Genomic DNA, 24,815 nt, shown 5'->3' with positions numbered 1-24,815 from the left:
TCCCGTGTGATAATTTTATCATGAGTATCAACTCCGCTATGCTAGTGGGGACTATTAATGTCAAATTTAGCACATACTTTGCGATGGTAAATAGTGAGATGGTGTATTCATACAACGAGGGTTTGATTCTCTCAAAAACATATCAAACGTCTATAGTACTCTGTGTTTCTTGTCGATACGTGAGGTTGAATTGTCCACTTTCAAAATTAATCAGATCATACGAATTGAATACCTAATGAAGGACGATAGTAAATCATATAAAAAAAATATTTTGTTCCATTTAAACAGCTGCTCAAAAAATATAAATAAAATGCCCACTACGTATCAGTCAAATAAACGATGGTGGTAGCAATAAATGTAGAGATTAAAGTCAATGAGCTAGGTTAATGACAAAGGGACGGATGCTAAGGAGCTAAACAAATCTCTCCAGGAGTGGTCGATCGGGCATGCATTTGCCTGATCGGCAAAGGGTCAGTTCAAGTGAAGCGCTCGTTTAGCCGAGATCATCAGATAGTCGTCACAAAGCAAAGGAGCGTGTGTATGACCAGAGTGTTAGTCTAGTCGGGGAAAAACAAATTATCTAAACCTGTCGCCACGCGGAGGAGCAACCGAGTCCGCCCGAGCGGCTGTCCCGCTTGCCCGAGAAGATGGATCACTGACGTGTCCTTCGGGGAGATAGCGCTGCTAACACAAGATATGATCAACAGGCGGATTGTATGACAGAAACTTCTACTGTCTTGTCAATGATATACATGTCATGTTAAGGTATGGTGTCAGATGTACTTTTCTTACACATCTATTCATAGGACAAATTGGAGAATGTGTTCATGATCCATTGAGAATGTGTCCACGTTGCGAAAGAAGTGCGTACATCACACGCCAAGGTATTATATAAAGGGGGTACATACACCAGTGGAGGTACGTAATATTTACTATTCATGCATGTGTCTACATTTTTTCCTTTTTTTGGTAACTAAGTTAAGCGTTAGAGGGCTAACGTCGGGGACCCTTTTCCTGGCTCGGTACTGACGTTTCTTGTATTGCTGAGCGAAGTAAAATCTATATCTAATCAATATAATAGCTACATTTTCAATTTGTCATCTTCACAATTTTTGGACAGATCAAATATCAATATTTTACCGATTTTTTTTAATGACATATAATTAGTTGACTATATTATCGAGATTTCAGAATAGTTAGATTATAATAGAATAGTATAATTTATATTATTACAATAGAGAAAATGTTGAATGCAATTTGCTTAACATACTGTTTATATTCTTTCGGTCATTTGAAATTTTTCTTGATAGGTATTTTTTAAGTAGAGCAAAAAAAATCCTTTAAAAAAATAATAAAATCCATGTTTCCTTCCATTATTATTTTTTAAATAATTCAACAATAAATGCAATTAAAAAATCTCTTAAAGGATGCGTAAATAATTGATAAAATTGAATGTTTAGTAATCATTTAAAATAATATATACAATACAATTTTGGATGATAATTTTATGTTTAAAAAATCGTTAACATTTAATGTTTTTTAGTCACGTGGAAAAAATTAAAGCCAAATATTGACAAAAGATGAAATGTAGATTAATGCGATGGTGCAATTGGAAAATCAACAACGACGCTACTTGGAACCATCATGATCCACAACGATTTCAACTTTGGAATATGAGTGATGTTCTTATCATCGTCCCCATCTATCGTCGATCAAGGACACGACGCAATTATAAGAGATAGGACGCGTGTATGAGGATTCAAAACTCACGCAACATCTGACACACCTTCAGCGTTGTCTTTGAGCCTTCCGGTTTTATATCGTGGGTCAATTTTTTGATTTTTGAGGTTCTCCGAACTTCTCGGTCGGTAATGTAAATCCTTTTTTTTACGTTGATCCACATACTGATTGATCTCCACCTTTATAAAATCTTTTATTTTCATTTTCATAAAGTCGAATCAAAGTACAGTTGCAGTGGAATAAAAAGAGAAACAAAAGACTTCGTCGGTTTTATTTGATTTATAATCCAATAACTATTATTCCAAATATTACAATTCTTGATCATTTCTTATAGACAATCACTAATAGCTCTTTTCTTTGAACTCTTTGAGAGAAAAATAAATTCGTACAAATATAAGGAAGATAGTAACATCACTACTATTCTCCTTGAATGTAAATATAAGTACAATGTAAATATATCGACAACAAGTGTAGGAGATGAAGTGTAGTTGTCGAAGAGCCTTCCGGTGTCGTAATAATAGAGCTTGCATGAACATAGACAGTAATAGCATGATGGAGTGATGAAGGAATGGATTGATCGACTTGAACATCGAGGCTTCTTTTATAAACACCGTTCGATCGATTAAAAACCAATTCCGTCAACTAATTATTTCTGTCGACATAACCTCCTATTCATTTATTGATCTTCGTGCTTTCTCTGTTTACTCTAATCTAATCCACTCGATCCTATAAATTATGTTATTCGGTTGACTGATTCATTTTATCACGTTGACAGAACCTCTAGATTTCCTTTCTTTACACAATCTGATCAAATCTGTAATTGCTTACCAAATATAGATTGATCAACTGATCTCATTTATCATTAGATGAACCATTGTTGTCTTCTTTGCCAAATCTCAAACTTTTATTGTTCTTATCTACTTGAATCAGTTGAATAAATCAATCGGTCAACTGACTTTCGTTTTGCAAAACCTAGTACAACAAGTATACAAATAATAATGATCCTATAAAATAGAGTTAAATAATAATATACATGAGTATATGGACAGTTAGGACTATCTTGATCTTGATTTAGAAATTTTTGTTGGTTTCTTTAATAGGATCATCGTCTAAGGTTTGTTCCAATTGGGACACGACCTTACCACTCCACTCTAGGAGTTTACCTCAACTTACTCGCCAAACTTTTGGTCCTCCAAACCTATTTGAATTTTTTTTATCCTGCTTAATGTCTGATCAACCTGATCAACTAAGACTTTTCTACAATACTGAGTTAGCACAATAGATAGTGATCCTATCCGAACCAGGGGTCAACGAACGCTGGGGATGTGGCGCTCCCTGCTAGATTCTCGAGTGCTCCGGCGAACCTGCAACAAAACCGAGCCGGGAGGGGTGTCCCGGCGACGACCCTCCGATGCTCAAGTCAGGCGAGGAATAACAAAGAGGTGGCTTAGAAACAGAAGACTCGTGTACCTTCGGTGAAGAAATGGAGACCTTATATAGCCCTCTCGAAGGAGCCTGGGCACGCCAATCAAAGCAATCACCTGCTTTCGACCATACCCAGGTATGGGTCTGTCAGAAGGGCATCCATAAGGCCATACCGCTACTGTATCAACCTCTCCATGATGTGACGGCTAGATCCTCTATCGTGAAATCTTGTGTACGGCATAATCATTAGGCATGCCTTTGCTGACATCCCATATCCCGAGCCGAACGAATAGGCCGTTCGGCTAACCTTTGTATCCTCGCCCTTATCCTGGCCGAACGGACCACCCGCTCGGCCCTTCGGTTCCAGCCGGGCAGACACCCGCCTTGGCGTCGGAAACCCAAGCCTATGGCTGGGTTATATCTGGCTCCGCTTGGACCTGCTCAACTGCTCGACGCGGCCCTTACCCGCTTAGTCAGCCCTCCATCTGTCCTCAGGCTGGGACCCTTCAGGAAGTGGGTCCCCCATTCTCACCGCCGGATCACTTGCCTCCCCTTCAAGTCTAGTCGAAGGAGGCAGTGAGTCTGACTGACTGGACTATGTGTCCGAGCGGGCGGTCGTCGCCTTACCGTCGCTTATAATATCCCTTGAGTCGTTCGGCCCTTATGCCAAATTCAGCCGCTCGGCTCTTCGTTTTGAATGTCTTGGCGCTCCACGTAGATGTTTGCTTGTCTAAATCTTCTCGAAAATCACGCAAATCCTTTTCATTAAGTCGAAGCACGCGGGGTATGGGCGCATTAATTGTGCCTGGTGACAGAGCGCCACGTGGCTCTTCTCGTGTGGCGGTGATGATCCGTACGATGGAACGCCGATTGTTTTGAAATGGACGGCCCGATGACGTCCTTGTTTCTCGTGACCTGGATCGGACGATGGAGGCTAATCGACTTCGGCCGTATAAAGCCTTAGTCCTCCTCCTCTGCCGCATCTTTGCTCGTGCTTTGTCCTTCTGACTCCTCTGTTGCTGCGGCCTCCGGCGATCCAGTTCCCGTTTTTCGGCGGCTATCCTCTCACCGGCGATCTTCTCCGCCCATCTCCTTCTTAGTGAGCCTTCTTTCCTCGCTTACCAGGTCTTTCCTAATCGTTTCACCTCTCTTTCGTTGCTATCCTTTTGTCTCTTCGAGATGGCGAGCTCTTCCGAACCCGCTACCTATGTTCACGGTCCATGGTATATGAGTATGGAAAGTAAATTTGACGAGGAGGGCGCTCGGCGTCTTGTTCAGACGTACGGGATCCCGGACGACCATGAAATAGTTATAGCCGACCCGACCGATCGGTACCATTTGCTTTTTTCTAGACCAATTCCAGGGCGGCCTTAGATTTCCTATCCATCCATTTATTTTGGAAGTTTGTAATTATTTCCGCATCCCGCTCGGCCAACTTGTGCCGAATTCCTTTAGGCTGCTGAGTGGGGTGGTCGTCCTCTTTAGGCTGCATAGTATTCCACTTGACCCCAAAATATTCCACTTCTTCTTCTACCCCAAACAATCCGAGTTGGGCACCTTTATTTTCCAAAGTAGAATAGGTTTCAAATTTTTTGATAATATGCCGACCTCCAACAAGCACTGGAAGGAGTTTTTCTTCTATATGCGACTTTCCGAGCGGCCAGCATTCCGAACTAAATGGCAGACCGCCGTGCCAACCCAGCCGGAGCTCGGCAAATTCAGAAGCAATCCAGCCTACCTTCATGTCCGGTCAGCGGTACAAAATCGACCAGTTGCTTCTCAAGGGGGTGTTGTACATTTTTGGATTATCTCCCGTTCGGGCCAATCTTCCCTACCGCATGAGTAAGGACTCTTTACTCACTTCGCCTTTTTTTGTCTAACTGATTTTAATTTTTTCTACTGCAGCTGAAGTCATGTGGCGCTCCAAGGCTACTGATCATCTGAAGTTGAAAGCCGTGGAAATTGAGGCGGCTACCAAAAAAGAACTCGCCGAGCGGGGTCTAATCCCCAGCCGCCCGGCAGCTACAGGAGAGGGGGGGACGCAGTCCACCCCCGAAACAGAAGTTACTCCATCCGCTTCAACAGAGGTTGAGGCGGATCCTGTTTCCTCTGCCCCAGCCGAGCTGGGAGTCCCCCAGGCCGGGGATTCACCACGGGAAGTTCGGCGGAAACGTCGAAGAGACCCCAGCCTTCCGCCGACCCAAGAGGGCGAACCACAGGCGCCGATCGAGGTCGCTTCGCCAGATCGCACGCCGTCGCAGATCGGGACCTCAGTGGCCTCGCCCACCGCACAACCCTCTGGCTCTCCTCCTCGGACTCGTCGTCGCTTACGACGGTTGGGCGAAACATCAACCATAGGGGAGTCCTCGGGCCAGGCGACTGCGGCTGAGGAAGTGCCGGCCGGCCACCCGACCGTCAAGACTACCCTTCGATTCCCATCGGAGGAATATTTATTGTCTGCCGATCGGCCTTCAAGCCCCGTTCATGAGATAACCTTGAGGGGTCCGCTCGCCAAGCTTTTTGAGGACGCTCAGATTAGGGTGGCCCTCATGACGCCCAAGCAGCTTGGTGATAACCACATGCAGCAGGCCACTCAGGTAGGTTCATTTTTCTTCTTGTGTCCTGCTACTGTTTGGTTTCTGATTTTATTGTTTCCCTTACAGCATTGGGCCGAGCAAATCGCCACTAGCCATCGGCTGGCCGAGCTGGAGGATCTCATGGAAAAACTCCAAGTCTCGGGGGGTCCATCGGCCGAGCGGGAGAAACAAGCCCGTGAGGCCGAACAGAAGAAGGCCGCCGACCTGGCTACAGAGGTGGCTCGACTTGAAGGCCTGGTGAAGAAACACGACACAGACGTGAAGCGCGCCAGTAGCCGGAAGAAGCGGGCGTTGCTGATCTGGACAAGATGAAAGTTGAAGTCCGAGCCCTAGATCAGCAATCTAAAAATCTGGAAGCCCAGCTAGCTGCCGAACGGGACGGGCGCTCCGCTGAACGCACTAAAGCGGAGGTGGACCAGAAAGTTCTCCAGGACTCGCTAATTGCCTCCCGAGCGGCTTTCAGAAAGTACAAGGAAGGGGAGCCGAGTCGCCTAGCAGCAGCGCGCCAAGAATACCTCCGCTCGGAGCGGTTCGGCGAAAAGTTCGGTGGCAACGTCTCCTCAACTTTCGCCGAGGCGGTCAAGGTCACCATGGCGTATTTGAAGAAGGGAGGGCACCTTCCTGCTGACCTGAGCATTCCCTCTTCAGATCTGGCGGCTATGATTGACGATATCCCGAACGCCTTTTTTAATTTTGAGGACCCGGAGTGAAGCGAGTTCTTCCCAGTACTTTCTGTATTTTATCTGCTAATGTAAAATTTTTGCATGTGCCGATCGGCGTAATTGTCTTCCTTTGTTTATTTTTGCTTGCCCTTCATTGTCGTTTTTTGTCTGTTTGGTGCGTATTCGTAGAATCAGTTAAGCTCCACGTGTTCCACACTAGACGACCGATCGGGTTAATCAGTTGACTTGTTTTCCCCGAAATCGTTTAGCGCTTGGCTATGCTGTTTGCATTCATTGATGGCCGATCGGACTTAATCAATTTAGTACTTGCGAACGCTCGTTATTTGGCGTCCTTAGTTTCGTCCAGTAAGCTCACAGTCGCGGGTTTGACTCTCAATCTTTAACGTCGGTGCTCGACGGCGCGGTTATTTATAGCCGGTCGGCGCGGCTCTCGATTTTTAGCGACGGGGCTCGTCGGTCTTCCGCTCGGACGTTTATAGACGCCGGCTCGTCTCTCGATCTTTAACGTCGGTGCTCGACGGCGCGGTTATTTATAGCCGGTCGGCGCAGCTCTTGATTTTTAACGACGGGGCTCGTCGGTCTTCCGCTCGGACGTTTATAGACGCCGTGCTCGACGGCGCGGTTATTTATAGCCGGTCGGCGCGGCTCTACGATTTAACGTCTGGGCTAGACGGCCGTTAAGGCTAATTTTAACGCTTCCGTTCGGCGCAGCTTAAAACATACAGAATTAGTGCCATATTACACCACTTTGCTTCCCGCACGTGGCCTTCGGTTTTTGTGTCGATGCTTGGGTATCGTACGCCCGGCCGAACGGCACGGGGTCTTCAGCATTGAGCATTTTGGCTCGGATAATTTACCTCCGTCCGAACGGTACGGGGCCTTCGATTCTCAAGCTCCTGACTCAACCAATTTACCTCCGGCCGAACGGCGCGGGGCCTTCGTTCGGACAATTACGATGAATTCTACGCCCGAAAGAAACTATATCTGAAAAACTAACCTGCCGATCAGCATAAGATCTAACGCAATTTCTCCACTCCCGAATACCCGTGGAGTGAGATGGATACAATGTACTTCGTCGAAATTTATCTAAGGCCAGGAGGATGGCGAAACTTCCCGGTCGGTCCTCCATGGCCGCTCGGCCTACCAGAGGTGGAGGCGGCCTGCAGCTTTATCCGTTTACTTGAGCCTTCTGCTCCCATTGCTCCACGAGCCTTCGTCAGCGAGCGCCTGGCTCGGATACTATACCTCCAGCCGAACGGCTCGAGACCTTCTTCATCGAGCCAAGAGCGCTTGGCTCGTATCTTATACACCATGAAGATAGGCCGCTCGGCCAATAATTCCAATTGCGCACATTATAACATTTTGCCTTCTACATTTCAAATATACAACCAAACGGAAAATATACAGCACATATTCTATTAGTGCACCTCTCGCCCTGCCCCGGACAGGCTGGAGATAATTTGTGCTTCATGGTGGATCCAAGTGCCAATCCCTCTTCATCCGCTCGGCGGCTCGTCCACCCAACTTCCTCTTATGCGGTCGATTCATCGCCTGACATCAAACTCCCGCTCTTGAGGTTCCAGAAGGAGGGGCTTGCTATAAGTCGAATTCGGGAGATGAAGTATCTGCTTTTGAGGGAAATGGAACTGTGGCAGTCGGTGCTTCCGCTCGGGAGAAGCGTCCGCTCGGAGGATTTTGCCCTTCCTATGATCCCGCACGGGAGGCTCATCAGATGAAGATCCTTGCTCCCCGTGAGCGGGCGCGATTTCTGGGGGAGTACGGAAGAGTGCCTGAGGGAACCCTCCTGTTGAAACATATTCCGGGCGGTCTGCTTGCGCCGCCCGGCCTGCTGAAGCCGAGGTTTGCTGTTGCGCTCGCTCAGCCTGTGCTTTCTCCTTTTGCTGCGCCACTATCTTGGCTGCCCTCGCCTCGACTATGGCGTCCAACTCTTCTTGTGAGAGTGCCACGGTATGTAGTCTTCCAGCCTCGTCCATTGCCTCTGCTCGGATGCAGGTGCGTTCCCACAGACGGCGCCAAATTGATCCTGTCCGAACCAGGGGTCAACGAACGCTGGGGATGCGGCGCTCCCTGTTAGATCCTCGAATGCTCCGGCGAACCTGCAACAAAACCGAGCCGGGAGGGGTGTCCCGGCGACAGCCCTCCGACGCTCAAGTCAGGCGAGGAATAACAAAGAGGTGGCTTAGAAACAGAAGACTCGTGTACCTCTGGTGAAGAAATGAAGACCTTATATAGACCTCTCGAAGGAGCCTGGGCACGCCAATCAAAGCAATCACCTGCTTTCGACCATGCCCAGGTATGGGTCTGTCAGAAGGACATCCATAAGGCCATACCGCTACTGTATCAACCTCTCCATGATGTGACGACTAGATCCTCTATCGTGAAATCTTGTGTACGGCATAATCATTAGGCATGCCTTTGCTGACATCCCATATCCCGAGCCGAACGAATAGGGCGTTCGGCTAACCTTTGTATCCTCGCCCTTATCCTGGCCGAACGGACCACCCGCTCGGCCCTTCGGTTCCAGCCGGGCAGGTTCCGGCCGGGCAGACACCCGCCTTGGCGTCGGAAACCCAAGCCTATGGCTGGGTTATATCTGGCTCCGCTTGGACCTGCTCAACTGCTCGACGCGGCCCTTACCCGCTTAGTCAGCCCTCCATCTGTCCTCAGGCTGGGACCCTTCAGGAAGTGGGTCCCCCATTCTCACCGCCGGATCAGATAGTAAAGTAACTAGTGTTAACAAAATTAATTGGTTCGGTGGATAGCGCGTCTAACCTCTAGTTAAAACTTTCCCTCGCCTAACCGTGTTAAAACTTCCCTTTGCCTAACTATAGTTAAAACTTATCACTTGATAGACTTCTCACATATTACTAGTCATCTAGTCAACCTTAACCTAACTAGACTCCGTTAAACATATTATTAAATAAATATCAAAATGCTAGAGGTTGATTGCACTTTGCAAGGTTACAAATAAAGTCTCACATTGAAAACACATAGAAAAAGTCATGACTTACAAGGGAAAGATATCTCTATTGATATGAGACATTTTAGATAAAGTCTAAAAAAAATTATGAGAGCTTTAACCTAAAGTAGATAATATCATATCACTGTCGAGATATCTAAATTTCTTTGGTTCTAACAATTGGTATCAGAACTCGGACTGCCAAAAAGTTTAACCGCCGACTATGCATAATAACTATGGTATAATCGAGTCATGTGAGTAGAATATTGACCTCGAATAAAGGAAGTGGAGGCTCTCGTGTCTGGATCAAAAGGATCAAACACCAAGCAAGAAGTTTTTGTGGGCAGCTAGGCATAGAAGTCCTAGTTGTGGTTAGGCAAGAAAGACGTAGTAAGTTAGTTAAATTAAGGGGGCAAGAAGTCTTAGTAGGTCGGGTGGACAAAGGGGCAAGAAGACCTAGTAAGTCAGTTAGACCAAGAGGCATGAAAATTTAGTAGGTCGGTTGGACCAAGAGGCGGAAAGACTAGGTCGGTTGAGAATCAAATGTCAAATAGATAGACTTTCTGGTTAAGGGGATATCTATGGTCCATCGTCTAAGGGGAGATTATAGGGTTTGCAAGGTTGCAAACAAAATATCACGTTAAAAACACATGTGAAAGATCACGAGCTTATAAGGGAAAGATATCTCCACTGATATGAGGTCTTTCGGGTAAAACTCAAAAATAAAATCATAAGAGCTTAAGTCAAAAGTGGACAATATCTCTACAATTATAGAGATTTCTAAATTTCTTTGATCTTAACAATATGCCCTTGAACACAGCTTACAGATCACCTGATAAGATCCTCCACCTTATGGATTCAACTCGTTGACCTCTCTGACAGACTTGACCTTCTTCCATTCCCAATCTCCAACTTGAAAAGGTCGAGAAATGACTCGCTTGTTGTAGTTTTGGCACATCCTCTGTCGGTATGCTACGAGTCACCATAAACATTGCAATTTTTGATCCTGTATCAGATTGTCGATGGATGAACCACTGGTGAGTTGACATTGATGTTGACCAAGTCGTCAACCACCCAGGAGTCACAAGATTCTGCGAAGAGGTCCGTTGGAATTTAAAAAGGAGAGGCAAAGGAAGGAGAGAGTTAGAATAACAGCCGAGGGTACCTAATGCGGCCACTATAATGCTCAAGTTAGCACAAGGGCTACGGAGGAGTAGGGAATTGAGGTAGTAAGTTGTGATGCTCATATGCGCGTAACTACGCCCAAGGGGCGGGTGATCTTTTATAGAGTCATGGTTGTGCCCCCATGTTCCCTACGGATCCCAAGATCCATACATATGTTACCCACGTTTCCTGAAATAAATGACTATGTTGTCCACCTCTTTTGGGATAAACGGCTATAGTTTTCAAGTTCTTCAGAAAATAATGACTACCTTGTCCGTATTTTCTAAGGGCAACAACTCTACATTCTATATGTCAAAAGTCGGGTATATTTTTCTAGATCTGGAAAATCTAGAGTTCGGGACTATTTGGAGTTAGGGCCCTATAAAGTCGGGGACTATCTAGAGTCGAGAGTCTTATGGAGTTGAGGACTGTTAGAGTCAGAGACCCCCATGAAGTACATGAAGTAGGGGACTGTCTGGAATCGGGAGTCTATGGAGTCGAGAACTATATGAAGCCAGCGACTGCGTAGAGTCAAGAGTGGCCCGAAGTTGGCGACCACGTAAAGTCAAGGATGACCTGGAGTCGGCGAGCAACTTTCTATTGACTTTAACCACTACCTTAACAAGATTATTAACTTCTTTAGCCGCATGCCCCCCTCTAGATACTCATATCAATGTAGTTGGAGGATCTAATAATAATACCCTGCTCCTAAGGGCATTAATGGAGGTTTATAGTATGGCAATCTTCCATTATAAACTCTACCCCCACTATATGGGTGGATTTATAATTTTTTATATAAATATATCCCAAAATATTGACACAAGATTTATATTTAAAAAAAAAACTACAAAGAGGATTTATGTTTTTCTTTTTGACATGGGCAAAAGCCCACACCCTATTTAATATTTTTATTTATTTGTATTTTTATTAAATATTTTTTTTATCAAATTATTATTTTTACATAAATAAATAAATGTACATAATTTAAAATAATAATATAATTATAAATATTAAATTAAAATATTAATTAATATTATATATAGTAAATGAAATTATATAAAGATGAGTGAAATATATAAATAAAAATAAGTAGATTAACAGTGGCTCATACGAAATATTGTTGTAGAGATTTATGATAGTGGATAAGGATTTTTAAAAGAAGTGAGATTTTTAATTTTTTGATAGGGTGATGTATAAATTTTTGTAAGAGGTTTACTATTCAGAAGAGTATAAATAAATTAGATTAGATTACACAGGACAGTTAGGTGAGCAAAATGAATTGAGTGAGTTGATTAAATTCAATAATGATAATACCGATGGGTCAAGCGGATTACACAAGTTAGAAAATTCGATTAAGCTAATCAAACCAAGTGGGCCAAACAAACCGTGTGACTCAATCAAGTTAAAAGTGTTGATTGAGTTTAACGAGCTACTTAACGTAGACACATCGAGCAATCAAATATTTAAAAAATAAAAAAATCCGATCCTTCAAAGACATATTCTCGTAGAAAATAATAATAATTAAGCTTCCACGTAATTCGCCACGTCATCTTTTCCATCTGGACCCCGCCATTCTAAACAATGGATCCATTATTGCAATGGCATATCCAAAAGAATGATCAATATATTATACAAAGTCCTTTAAAAAATAAAGTTAAAAATATATATATAATATATTATCTTTAAAAATTATTTAATTTAATTTAATTAATTAAATAATTATTTTTTTTTAAAGAAAAAAACTTCCCGCACCACACGTTCCCCGCACCTCTGGCCCCACCACGTTACCATCTCCATCACATATTAATATTTCCTTAATTATTTATTTTTATAAAATTAATATAAAAAAATACCAATTTGTTTGCTTACGTCTGGCATTTTATTTAATATTTGACAAAAAAAAATATTTAAAAGAAAAAAAAAGGTTAAGACGCACTAAAACGGTGTCAGGTAGTGCTATAATTGTGCAGTTAATTATTAATCTAAGTTCCATCATTAAATATATAATTCCTTGATTTCTTTAGGAGAAAGTAATTATATGCCTCTAATCCTCCTCATCAAATTAGTCCACTATGGATTATGTTTTTTCTTAATCAAAATCTGTCCTTCCACTTGTTGAATTATCTGCTAGACAGTGATGAATAGGATTCCCACGCTCACAAGCCACATGTTTTATTATTATTATTATTATTATTATTATTATTATTATTATTATAATAATAATAAAATACTTCTATACTTTTTTATTATTTGAATTTGAAAAATTATCCTTTATTTTTATTGATATCAAAAGAACGTTTTATTTTTAAAAATTTAAAAGGACTTACTGTATCTTCAATAATATTGGTCAATTTTAATTAAATTGAATCATATTTTATGGGTAATTTTTATAAACGGTTTTGTCATCGTGCTCATATATCTATGACCATTTTATTGGAATCTAGTGTTAAATTTTTTAGGATTTAAAATTTAGAGTTTAATATTTAAGTTAAAAAATGGGGAAAATTTATGGAATGTTTATAGATGGACGAATAAGATGACAAATTTTTTTCTAATCAATATTTAAAATTTAGCAACTATGTCAGGGCAAATTGATCAAAAGGAATTCTTGAAATATGATGTGCCTTATTGATATTTTTCTAAAAATTATATATACACCCTTCTAATAATAAAAAATAGTGGATGTTTTTTATTTTTACTTTTGCGCTTTTACTTTTTATATTTTGATTCCATTCAATGCTAAAACTTAAATACATGAAACTTCCGTGAGAGAGAGATCTCGAACAAGAGTTGAATTGATTTTTTTTAAGTAGCAACGTATATTTAATTTATGCCCATTAATTTTGAAAACGATTAATTCAATTTCATAGAAATTTTATTGATGATCAAGATAAATATAATCCATTAGTTTAATATTCTTAATTAAGTTCTTGGGGTAAGATTGAATTGATTAACGTGAAATAGAGTTGTTATCATATAGCAAGTATTCGAATCTCGATAAGGTCGAGAAAAAAAAATCTTCCTCCACACTAGTCAACTACAGTTTCTTGATTTATCTCTTTACAGATGGTCGTTGGGATGATCATGTGAGGTCGTTGGGGTGACGAATTCCACCTTTATACTACCATAACTAGGTTAATTAACCCTCCATTAAAAAAATTTTATCTAATAATTCGTAGACTCAATCCTTAAGTAAGATTCAACCTAATTAAATTTATTATATATCATCTTATTCTATATTTTATAAAATACTATTTAGATCGTGATTAATTCTCGACAAATATATATTTTTGAAAAAAAACTTATTTTACTTTCTAATCACTTCACAATCGACGAAATTAATCTCATAATTTCTCCCCTTTTATATAATTTAATGGTAGATTATAAAAATATTTAAGATAAATATAATCATCTTAGCGACTATGTAAGAGACTATTTATTAATTATTCCCTCCCTCTTCCCGGTCATCACATCTACTTTTAAATTAATTGAAAATCAATTAATCTACACTTTGTTTATGGCAATCATAGTCGCCACATCGGATCAGATCTATCACACTTGTGTCAATTTATGTGACTTTTTTATTTTAGCTGAGAAAGTGGCAAAGGTGGCTATAATTTTAGGTACACAAGAAAGAAAGTGGCTTGGAAAAGGTCACAGTCATTGCCATGGTCCCCTCCCTTCATCTCTTTTACTTTGAACTTGTCTCTAAAGCAAATCAAGAACAAGAAAAAAAAAATACTAAAAAATATTTTTTTTTAAAAAGTGAGAAAAAGTAAGTGATGATGTGGAGGCTCCTCCATGGACAAATCTTTTTTTAAATATCTTACAAGCAACACAATCCACTGCCTAATGCCTAATCTTATTGGATAAAATAATGGTGGGCAAAAATAAATAAATAAATAAAATATTTTATATATTTAATAAATTATCAAATGGACGTTTGTTTTAGAAAAAAAACAATCAAATAAACAACTCTATTACTTTAACATAATAAAATGAAAATATTTTATTTTAATTAAAATTATTATACATAAAATATTATTATATTAAAATATTCTTTATTAACTTATAACATTTTTTATAACAACTGTTTTAACTATTATAACACATTAATTATTACAATAGTTGTAATAGTGACTTAGTCATAGTTGTTATAACAAACAATAAAAAATATTTTTGGAATAAAAAATATATGATGTGAGGTTCATTTAACGATTTTTATAAAAAAATATTATCATTTATTAAATTTGGAAAGCCATTTTAATTTTTATCCAATAATGATACTGGAGGTTAAATTGTAAATATAGTTAATATTTTAAAGATTAATATCTAATAAAAAATGGGGCCTTGATGGGCCTCACCAAGGAGTCTTTTACCATCTGGCTAGGCTTCTTCTCTGGGCCTCTGCTGCAGTCTTTTGCTCCAGAGTTTCTTCCCATTTCATCTCTTTAGCTTGCTGTTGCAATTTTGTTTGCGGATAATTTAGGTTCTAACTCTTCTATCCTACTCATCTTGGAGTTGAAAATAATTGGTCTGATTCTATACAAATTTTCATCGATAATTAAAGTAAATTCAGAAGTGTAAGTATTTTGTCGCTGATGTGAAGATAAGATCTTATGTGTAAAGCGGTCAAACGGGTCAACTCATAGCGGGGTGGGTCGGTCCGTTGCGGGCCGATCATTTGGCAGGGCCGGGCGACTCGTCAATTTGGCGGGTTGGGAAATTTCCAACCCAACATAATCTAAGGCGAGTTACGAGTTTGGCGGGCCAACCCGCGGGCCTATCATTTTTATAAAAAAATAAAAAATATTTTATATTTTCAACGTTTTACTTCGGAAATATTTCATCAACCAAATGTATCCATAAACATGTATTTTACATATAAATGAACACAAACGAGTAGTTTTGTGAGATAAAAAGTATTATTTTTATTTCAAAATTATAAAAAGAAAACTAATAAATTGGCAAAAAATACTTAGCTTACATGTGTTTCTCAACCCCGGACCAACCCAAGCCCATCGCGGGCCGACCCGCGCGGGTCGCGGGCCTAGGCGGGTCGGCCTATGACGGGCTTGGGTTGATAAAATTCCAACCCAACCCGTTTAAATTGTTTGGTAGGGCGGGTCAACCCGACGGGTCCAACCCAAATTTACGGCTCTACTCATGTGGCACAAATAAAATAGTCACGGTATAGGTCAAAGTTAAAGCGGTCAACACTAGGATTCAAGCAAGGCTAATCCAAGCAGAAGTGACTACATCAACCGATCGGAATGATGCTACCTGGTCGAGCAGGAAATCAGTCCGAGTAGATCACCCATCCGATCGGATATGGCACCGGCATAAGTCAGGCGAAGTAATAAAGGAGAAGACTAAGGGTGTGTTTGATTCAATTTATCATGTATAATCTTGGTTATGTGATTACTAAGTAATCGTATAACCAAAATTATGAGGAATAAAACATAACCAAATGTTGTTTGGTTCAACCTAGGTAATACAACAAAAATTTATTTGTTTCAAAATTTTAATAAATAATCTAGTTTAATATTTTACTATATTACCTTTAGTGAGAAAACCAATCATATATATTATTATTATTATTTTTAAACTCTATTTTTTTTTTCTTTTTTCTTTTTCAGGGTTTTCTTTATTTTTATGTGTTTTTTAATTTTTTTTTTATTTCTTTTCGTTTTTTTTATTTTTTTACTTTTTTATTTTTTATGTTTTTTTTTATTTTTTTTATTTTTACTTTTTTTTTTATTTTTTATATATATATATTTTTATGTTTTTTTGTTATTTTTTACAATTTTTATTTTTAATTTTTTTTACGTTTTTTTCTATTTTTTTTATTTTTTCTCATTTTTTATTATTATTATTTTTTTTTATGTTTTTCCTATTTTTAATTCCTTTTTTATGTTTGTTTAATTTTTTTAAATATTTTATAAGTTTTTTATTTTATTTTTTATATATATTTTTTACTTTTTCTTTACATTTTCCTTTTTTATCACATTTTTCTCTTATTCAAGGGTATTTTAGGTAAAAAAATTTCATTAACCCCGGAATTAAGAAAAACCTCAGTTTTTCGAAGTTTTCCGATTTTGGGTTGCATGCCCCTTTTACTGACGTGTCGGACATGAAACATTATTCAAGAATCATCGATTACCTAAACCAGACAAAGTTTTCATTGATAACCTTGGATGGATAACCAAGATTATCAAGGATAACCCCGAACCAAATGCACCCTAAAGGTCTTAAGGAAGAGAAAGCAAAGGAGAACACTCCATCCGCCATTAAACGCGCAGAAGCTAAGACAAAGATGCCTTCTTTAAATAATCAATATCATTAAATCGGGGAAGATGGAAGGTCACTAAGAAAGGTATAAAAGGGCATGTCAGGTACGAGGAAAAGCCAAGAAAATAAGAATCTTCGTCTCTATCATTTTCCATTTTCCTTCCTCTATTTCTAACTTGAGCGTTGGAGGGCCAATGCTAGGGACCCCTTCCCTGATTTTGGTTTTGTTTTACAGAGAGGAGCGAGGTCTTCATCCAGTCAGCAGAACTATCACCTCCCCGGCTTTCCAACTTCACACCTTCGGACAGGATCATTTTAGCACCGTCTGTGGAAATGTAGCCTACATCCGAACGAGAAGATGGAAGACACTGGACAACCCACAACAGTGACGCTGACTCAAGAGGATCTCAACGCACTAATACAAGCTCGAGTGACGAAGATATTGGAGCAACAGCAAAAACAGGCGTTGCCCGATCGACAAACGTAGGAGCCTGCAACTTCCGCAGTAGGCCACCAGGTTGAGCGACAAGATCGAACGGAACAACTTTTCATTCGGGACCCGAACAAGAGGGCGATCAACACCTATGGGGAAGCACCTCATGCGCCGGTCCCCTTACACCAAGTGTCGTTATGGATTCCAACAGAAGAGAGGGGCTGAGTGGATAGAGATCGAAAATCTTCCTCGGATGAGGCACTCGCTCAAGATACAAGGAAAAGAAAGACATCCGAAGTGGATAATTCGCCCGAGCGAGTCAATCAACAATTTCCGAAGAGGATTCTAAATGATTCTCTGTCGAAACATTACACTCCACTAACGATCAGGGAATATGATGGAGCGACTGACCCCCGATAACCACTTGGCCAGTTTGATAATGCGGCCAGGCTGCACTAATACATGAATGGGGTAAAATGCTGAGTCTTCCTTACCACGTTATCTGGATCGGCACAACGCTGGTTCAAACGTTTGCCGAGCGGCTCGATCTACAACTTCAAAGACTTTCGAGCGGCCTTCGTACATCACTTTGCTAGCAGTCGCCGCCACCAAAAGACGAGCGCAAATCTATTCTCAATGAAGCAAAGGGCCCAAGAGGCTTTAAGGGCATATATCCAACGCTTCAATCAGGTCGTGATGAACATCCCGGTAGTTTTCTCGGACGTATTGGTAAACACTTTCACTCAGGGGCTCACTGAAGGAAAATTATTCCGGTCACTCATTCAGAAGTCGCCAAAGGACTTTGGTCATCTAAAAAAAATGCTCAATGAATACATCAATGTAGAAGAAGCCCAAGTGGCCAAGAAAGAAAAGGTGCTCGCCGAACCAACCACGACATCAACCGAGCAGCCATCAACCTCCTAAAGGGCCCCGATCGGGAGGAATTCAACCACAACATGAGCCTAGGATGCATGTCGTATAGCACGTTGGGGCCGGACGCCCAAAGGCCTCCAGGGACAAAATATAGACGTCGATGTTTTGCTCATTCCATCAGTCGATGGTTCATAATACTCGGGACTACTACTTGGCTAGTAGACCGACCCCAAGAAGTCAGTATCGTCAATCATCGTTGCCCGATCTGAGACATATGCACCGATCAGCTGGGCGAAGATGAAAGGACATCGGTCGAACCATGCCGCAATCAATCTCAACAACGGAACAATCCAAGTCCTGTTCGGGAGTGGGCTAAACGGAGACGATCCTCAGCTCGAGAGGAAGAAAATAGGAGCAACGCTGCTCGTGGTGAGATAGGAATGATCGTCGAGGGGATGACTGGCGGTGATTCCAATCGAGCGAGAAAGTTGCATGCTCAGGGGTTTGAAATTCACGCGGTCGGCTGCAGTAAGGAGAAGGCCGAAGGACCTGAGGTCAGCTTCGGCTCGAAGGATTTAGAGGAAGTAGAGATCCCCCATGATGACACCCTGATTATCCGAGCGGTAATAGCTAATTATGTTATTCACCGTACATTTGTTGACACAGGAAGCTCGGTGAACATCATATTCAAGAAAGCGTTCAATTAGCTGCAAATCGACTGAGGTAATTTACTGTCCATGACGACTCCACTATACGGGTTTATCGACAACGAAGTGTTGCCGATCGGCCAACTGCGCTTGGTCGTTTCGCTTGGGGAAGAGCCGCTGAAGAGGACACAGATGACCAATTTTATCGTGGTAGATGCGCCGTCAGCCTACAATGTCATTCTGGGCCGACCGACGTTGAATGAGTTTCGAGCGGTGGTATCCACTTTATGCCAGAATATCAAGTTCTCGGTGGGGGATAAGGTGAATGAGGTCAGAGGCGATCAGTTGGTCGCCCGACGTTGCTACGTCGAGATGGTCAGAGCGGAAGCACGAGCCGCCCCGTAAGACACCGCACTTAAAGGTGAGCGCTATCATGGAGAATCCTCCTGCTTTGGTCTACGATGAGAAGGAGGAGGTCTAGATCCATCCAAACTGATCAGAGGCGACAACCTTTATCGCCGCGGATCTGGAAAGCGAGAAAAATATAGAGTTGGTCTCCTGCCTTAGACGAAACTATGACGTGTTTGCTTGGTCGAAGCACGAATTGTCTTGCATTCCTTCGAACATGGCTCAACATGAGCTACATGTCTGACAGAACTCCCGGCCGGTTAAACAAGAGAAGAGAGACTTCAGCCTGGAGCAGAATTTGATCATCCGGGCGGAGATAGAAAAATTACTGGAGGTCAGCCATATAGAGGAAGTCCAATCCCAAGTTGGCTCGCTAACGTGGTACTGGTCTCCAAGTCAGGCAATAAATAACGGGTCTGCATCGACTTTCGTGACTTAAATAAGACATGCCCGAAGGACTTCTATTCATTACCTCAGATAGACCAAATGGTGGACCCCATAGCAGGCTACGAATTAATATGCATGCTCAACGCATATCAGGGCTATCACCAAGTGTCACTCACCCGAGAAGATCAAGAAAATGTCAGCTTCATCACGGCCGACGGAACCTATTGCTACAACGTCACGTCGTTCGGACTGAAGAACGTTGGAGCAATCTACAAAAGCTGATGAATAAAGTGTTCCGTAGGCAGATCAGTCGAAACATGGAGATCTATGTCGATGACATACTAATAAAATCCCGCCGAGCGATCGACCTCTGTGCGGGCGTCGAGGAGACATGCCAAACTTTAAGAACCTATGGAATGAAGCTGAATCCCAACAAGTGCATGTTCAGCGCAAGGAGCGATCATTTTCTCGGGTATATCGTGACCGAGCGGGGGATCGAGGCAAATCCAAGTAAGGTGAAGGCCCTGCAAGACACGCCTCCACCTCGTAATTTGAAGGAGGCCCAATGGTTGACCGGACAGATCACCGCGCTTTCAACATTCATCTCTAAGACGTTTGATCGGAGTCTGCCATTCATCAAAGTACTGCGCTGAGCTACAAGATTCCAATGGGACACAGAGTACGACCGAGTTTTGGAAGAGCTCAAGAAGTATCTTAACTCCTTGCTTGTGCTAGCTAAGCCGAGCGTCGAAGAGCCTCTTTGGATCTATTTGTCATCTACCAAGCATGCGGTCGGATTGACATTGGTCAAGCAGAACGGCCATGAACAACAGCCTTTATATTTTTTAAGTCATATATTAAAAAATGTTAAATTTTGCTACAATGGTCTGGAAAAGTTAGCTTATGCTCTGATGCTTGCCGCTCGAATACTCCATCCATACATTCTTGCTCACCCAATCATCGCCATGACTAACGATACAATGGGAAAAGTCCTCCTTAACCCAGAAACGTACAGGCGACTAATCAAATGGACAACCGAACTAAGCGAATTTGATATCCAATATCAACCCCGAACGACGATCAAAGCTTAGGCCTTAGCTAATTTTGTTATAGAGGTCTAGAACGCTGAGCTGACATTAACTTGGAGAATATATATCGATGGTTTGTTCACTCGACAAGGCAGCGGGGTCGGTATTTTGCTCATTTCACCATAAGAAGACTAGATGCAACTTTCAGTTCGGTTGGATTATCGGGCCACCAATAACAAAGCTGAGTATGAAGCCTTGATAGATGACTTATAGGCAGAGCAGCAAGTTGGAGCCACAAAAGTCTTCATTCACTCATATTCTTAGTTGACTGCCCAGCAGCTATTAGGGGCGTTCAAGATTAGCAGTCTCTGACTCAAGTTATATGCAGAAGCTTTCGAGAAGTTAAAGGAAAATTTTCAAGAGGGCACTATACAGAAGATCCTCCGATCGAACAATCAAGCAGCAGACAAACTGGCTAATTTAGCTAGTTCATTATCACTAGTCGTGATCAGCTAGCCGATCGAACAGGTCTCGCTGGTGGCGCATATCGATCGGATGGAGGGAGTGGTCTGCTTGACCAACTGGAGAATGTCATTGATCAAATTCCTTCGATCGGGTATCACGTCGGTCGACCGAGAGGCAACAAGACTATTAAAGAAGAGGGTCGGACGATTCACCTTGGTCGTAGATCAACTGTATAAGAGAGCCTTCTCCAAACCCTTACTCAAGTGCGTTGGACCAGAGGACACAGAGTACATCCTACAGGAAGTGCACCAAGGCTCATGCGGAAGCCATCCGGGTGACCGTTCGCTGGCTCGAAAGATTCTCCTGTCCGGATATTTTTGGCCAACTCTCCAAAAGGATGCCGCTCGGACAGTAGCCACCTGACTGTCCTGCTAAAGGTAATACAATATCCCTCATCGACCAACCGAGGAGATGAAGATATCTACAGTGTCTTACCTGTTCGACCAATGGGGCATGGACATCATGGGATTGTTTCCCATGACAACCGGCCAGTGAAGGTTCCTACTCGTCGCAATGGACTACTTCTCAAAGTGGTTGGAGGCCGAGCCGCTAACAAGGATAAGTGAGCAAATTGTCATCAAATTCATTTAGCAAAACATCTTGTGTCGGTTCGGCATCCCCCACCAACTTGTCTCGGATAACGGGAGACAATTCGCGGGTCGGAGGATTAGGGAGTGGTATGAAGGCTATGACATCCAACATGCCTTCACTTCAATAGCCTACCCCTAGAGCAATGGCCAGGCAGAAGTCACAAACTCGGAGATCCTCAGAGGTTTACAAACTCGGCTCGACCATGTAGGAGGTAGCTGGGTCGACGAACTCCCAAGTGTCTTATGGGCACTTCGCACAACTCCAAAAGAAGCGACTGACGTAACACCATTCCAGCTAGTGTATAAAGGGGAAGCAGTGGTCCCTATGGAAGTTGGAGTGAATCTAACCAAGTGCGACTCTATGATGAGGAAATACCGAGCGAAGGTTAATGGAGCTCGATTTGGTAGATGAATTGCTGGATAAAGTCATCGTCCGGCTAATGGCATACCAACAACGGATGAGACAGAACTATAATCGAATGATGATCCCAAGGTCTTTTTAGGTTGAAGATCTGGTGTGGAAGAAAATCAAGCTGGTCGGTGACGTCACCAAGCTCGAGGCGCCATAGGGAGGACCTTACAAGGTCGCACAAAAACTACGCCGGGGCCTACTATTTGGAGGACGAAGATGGAAGGAGGCTCGAGCGGTCATGGAGCGTGAATCATCTCTAACCCTATAGGGGCAGATGAGAGATGCGTAAGTAAATATAGATGTATTTGTGTATATGTCTTCTGGATGTAGGACAGACATGAATAAAAACTATTCTCCAGACTCTTGAGCTGATTGGGCAAGTTAAAACTCGAGTGACGACTTTAAAACCTAATTTTCATCAGCGGTCGAGCGACGACCTTAAACCCTTGTCGTCACCGTCGGTCGAGCGGCAACCTTAAACCCTTGTCGTCACCAACGGTCGAGCGGCGACCTTAAACCCTTGTCGTAACCAGCGGTCGAGCGACGACCTTAAACCCTTGTCATCATCAACGGTCGATTGATGACCTTAAACTATTGTCGTCATCAGTGGTCGAGCGGCGACTTTAAACCCTTATCGTCACCAGTAGTCGAGTGGCGGCCTTAACCCCTTATTGTCATCAGCGGTCGAGCGGTGACCTTAAACCCTTGTCGTCACCAACAATTGAGCGACAACCTTAAACCCTTGTCGTCATCAATGGATGAGCGCCGACCTTAAACCCTTGTCGTTATTAGCGGTTGAATGACGACCATAAACCCTTGTTGTCATCAGCGGTCGAGCGGCGACCTTAAAACCATGTCTTCATCAATAGTCGAGCAGTGACCTTAAAATCAGAACTGATCGAACAACTAAGAAAATAGATAACCCATTGTTGATCGAAAAGACACGAGGTCACACTTACAGTTTGCACGACAACACTTGATCTAAAATACAAGTCGAAAATGTCGAACGACCAGAAAGGGACAAAGAAAAATAACAATTCACACGATGGACTATCATTCATTGTTACTTCAAAAAATTACAGAAGTAAAACTCGATGAGCAGACTCATTCAAGATAATCTAAAACATTATCGGACAGTGACTCAGTTAGCTTGTCTCGGCTAATGATCTTGCTTGTCAAAGCGGTGGGGAGGTAGACGCCTTCCTTTAGTTGATCGAGAGTCTCGTCAATAGCAAGGTCGAATAGATGGAGTGTCTGATCGGCGACATTGTCGTTAAAAGCGTCCGAGCGGATGTATGCCTGCTTCATGAGATTAAACCTGCTCGACTCAGCTCTCTGATAAGTCTCTAAGGTCGCTCGGGAGGCCTTCAGCTCTTCCTTCAACTTGGCCAGCTCTTCTTCTTTTGCGGCGAGCTGGGTCTTTGCTACGGTCTGGTCGGTCGATCGTCCATCCTGCTCGGCCTTCAATGTGGCCTCCACCTCCTTTATGTTTTGGGCTAACACTCGGGACTCCTTATTTTTGATCTCTAAGTTCTCGATGGCCCAGAGCTTCCTGGTGTTGGCCAAATTGAGCTTGGACTCGAAGGAGTTGACATGTTTACCAAGATGAGCTAATTGTACAGCTTGCTCGGCGCCTTTACTCTTCTCCGCCTCTAGCTGCTCTGAGCTCTTACTCAGATCGGCCCTTAATTGAGCCATCTCCATGCTCATTTGTTCCAGCTACGCCTGAGAAGCCACTACCTGGCCGCATGAGGTGCGCAACTGTTTGACTTCTTGCTCCAAAAAGGTGAGTCTTTGGCACATAGTCAGACTTTCTACCCAATACTGCGAGGAAATAAAAAAAATTTTAGCCGAGCGACGATGAATAGAAACTTGCAAAATACTTACCCTAGCGGACATCTGGGTGTGACTGTCGGCGAGCGCCCCTGGAGGCATGACCGCCGCATAGGCTTGGGCGTTGGCCCATATCTGTGCTAGCGACCGCTGGGTAATTATCTGGTGCTCTAGGGCTCGGGATCCAACGCTTTTAGAGTCGCGCTACTCATCCGCATACAGATGAATGACTGTCGTTATGTGGTGTTGGCTACTCGGAGTGGAAGGGACTGAGGTTGCTCTGTCAGTCGACTGAGACGTTGACTGGATGCGAGACTTCTGAGTTTTCGATGGTGGAGGCGGTATGAAAAGCGACCGGTGGCACATAGATTGTTCCTTGTGGCAGATCGGACAAAGACGACTTCCGATCAGATGAAAGTGAAGTATGTGGGACCATCGCTTGCTCGGGGCGCAAGTGTGGAGGTTTCACCCCGCTCGGATGAAAGACGTGGGCTAGTCCTAGTTGGGTCTGTGTAGCGGAAGTAGTAGATCGGGTGGCAATCTCGGCACGGTGCCTCTTTCATCTTATTAACGATTCCCCCGGAAGAAGCTGATTCTGAGGCCTCGGCGACTGGAATTACCGAAAGCCGCTCGAATGGGGGATTCACTTCACCACCAACCATACGGTTGGTCATTCCGTCGCTCCCTTGAGCTCGGGCTTTTGTGCTCTCTCCTAGCGGATCCTTATCAGAGCTGACTGGCTGCAAGTCACGCCTCTCTAACTCAGCCACAACTGTAACATTGATCTCTGCATCCGTGA

The sequence above is a fragment of the Zingiber officinale genome, chromosome 4A (genome assembly GCF_018446385.1).
Source record: "Zingiber officinale cultivar Zhangliang chromosome 4A, Zo_v1.1, whole genome shotgun sequence".
In the NCBI taxonomy this organism is placed as follows: domain Eukaryota; kingdom Viridiplantae; phylum Streptophyta; class Magnoliopsida; order Zingiberales; family Zingiberaceae; genus Zingiber; species Zingiber officinale.
This window is presented reverse-complemented; position numbering follows the sequence as displayed.